We start from the raw sequence: 2601 nt of genomic DNA on the forward strand, positions 1-2601 counted from the left end.
ACCATTTATTGCCTATGTTTGGGTAGTTTACAGTTGAACCTCCCCTCCAATGCAGGACTCCTATGCAGGGACATTTAAAATCAAGAATAATAGAGTAGCTCTCCACTTGAGATGAGAGAGATCGTCCTGTGCTGTTTGAAACCATCATTCAAAGGGGTAGTATAGATTCAACCAAGGAATGAAGTTATACCACTAATTAAAAAAAATAAATTACAGGTTCCTCGCAGGTTTTTTTCCCAGTAGGATGAGAATACACAGAGTGATTCTGATTTCACTGACGCTACACAGAACTCAGGCGTGGCCCCACCGAGTCAAAAGCATTTCAGCACTGATCAAAAATGGTTTTAGACAACAAATCAACTAATCAAACCCATCACTTTTTATGATTTCTACTAAACTACCTATCAGTGAATCCTATGGTCCTCTGGAGCCCAGAAGACTGGATTACCAAAGAAAAAAAGATGTCATCTCTGTGTGTTAAGTGTTAATGCAGATCTCTGGCCTAGTCAAGCTCTTTTGCTTCATCCTAATGTAAAAGCTTCTCAGCCTACTTTTTTTCATACAAGTAGGACCATGGGCTCATCAGTCCCCCAGATAATACAGGCTCATCAATCACCCAGAAATACCCCTTGTATCTGTGTGAGCTAGTCCTACAGCAAGTTACCTTTAAGCCAATTGCATTATTATTGCCTGAAGAGTAAATCACTTCCAGCTTTACCCTTATTCTATTTGTTCAGCATTCAGGGGATGAGTCTAACATACAGAAAGTTTAGAACAGAGAGAGAGGAGACGCTGTGTTGCCAACAGGGTAATTTATATCACAGAGATACCTTTGGAAGTACAAGAAGTCAGGCTATTGTCACTGCAACCCATCATTTCTTCACAGTATAATATGCAGCCCACTTTCAAAGGCAAGCCCTAAACTAAATAGGGCAAAACTACCAAAGAATCCTCCAATGGGAAAGCTGGACACTTCTCTTCCTTCCTTTATCCCCTTCACTTCTCTTCCTTCCTTCCTTCCTTCCCTCTCTTGCTCTGGAAATGGGACTGGGGTTAAAAGAGCAAGGAAGCAGGAAGGGAGAAAACATTGGTGCAATGGTCTAAGGCAGGGCTTGGCAAGCTCGGTGGAAGGCCAAAATGACCCAGCTCGTGTTGGCTCCAGGACACGGCCTCTGCTGCCATTTCTCCCTACCACCACTGCTCTCTGCCACCCAGCTGAACACTGCCAAAGCCCTAGCTCCGCAGGCTGGATCCAGTGGCTCTGTAAGCCAGATCCAGTTCACCAGCTGAAGGCTGCTAGCCCATGGTTTAAGGAGGGTCACATTTTTTTTAAATGATTCATATGAATGTGCCATTTCATTTGTCATTTAAACTCTCTTAAAGCGAGATGAATCTTGTCCCACATCTTGTCCCACATCCTCAGCTTGTTTAAACTTCCACTGTTTCACTCCAGAAAACAGAAAGACAGAAAAAACATTCCTCTTTCTATCACAATCTTTTTGTCACAGCAGTTGATTAATTTTGTGTCGTTGCTTGTTTTGTTATAAGATTAATTGCAAGAAGAGAGAAACTATCCCACGCTGGCAAGAAAAGACATCAAATTATTGTAACTCTCTAGCACCACAAAGGGACAATTGTAAATATAATGAAGTCTCAGACCAATAGTGAAGTTCAATTGGTTTCAGTCAGTTGTGGTACATGTTAAGCCAAATGAAAGGATACACTGACTTGGCAGTGCTCATTCCCCACACCTGGTACCCCTCATTGCTATTACAGCAAAGGTTTGAAGGGCTGCAACTTCTCTCTAACACTCGAAGCAAGCAAGATATTTTTTACGTGTCACATAGACCCATCAAAGACAAAGAGCTTTATAAAATAAGGTCAAACTCTAAAAAACAGTCAGTTGGAAGTAAGGAGCAGGCTTCTTTCCAGAGGTAAGGCTAATATGTAAAAGAACCCAAATCTAAACTATTCTTGGATAAGTATGTAACGAGACCAGAACTCATTTTCATATCAGCATTTGTAACTGTGAAGGCACCAAGTCTCTGCTGTGTCCTCAGCAGAAAACACAGATGTTTCTCTGATGTCTCAAGTTTTTGGCTTCCCTCCTCCTATGAAGTTCAGAGTTTGTTGTTCCTCATAAACATAAGCTTTCCATAATCACAGCACAAAGTCATCCTTGAGCCTCACTATATTTAAGGCTCTGCTGCCAAACCACCTCAATTTTTGGAGGCTAGTAACAGGGCAGCCAGAGAGACTTTTAGTGACTGTTGAACCAAAGCCACGTGCCAACGTTAACCAAGAAGAATTACCTTGGCTAGTCAAACCAAGGCTTTAGCATCTGAGCTTCATGAAGACTCAGCAAAACAGCTGACATTCTGGCCACCTTAACACATAGGAGATCGTGTTATGTTCCTCTTTGGTGAAGGACATAAGACTTCCAGGACCATTTTCCCCTCAATTGTATGTTGCCAAGTCTTGTTTTCAAGTGAGGCTTATACCTTGAATACAAAGCTGTAAACATCTGTCACGTGAGCAAAAGCAAGCAGTGGAGGACGACAGATAAGTTTTGTCATGATTTGTTCTTTCCCCAGGTAATCT

The sequence above is a fragment of the Crocodylus porosus genome, unplaced genomic scaffold (genome assembly GCF_001723895.1).
Source record: "Crocodylus porosus isolate Cpor-Errol unplaced genomic scaffold, CroPor_comp1, whole genome shotgun sequence".
In the NCBI taxonomy this organism is placed as follows: Eukaryota; Metazoa; Chordata; order Crocodylia; family Crocodylidae; genus Crocodylus; species Crocodylus porosus.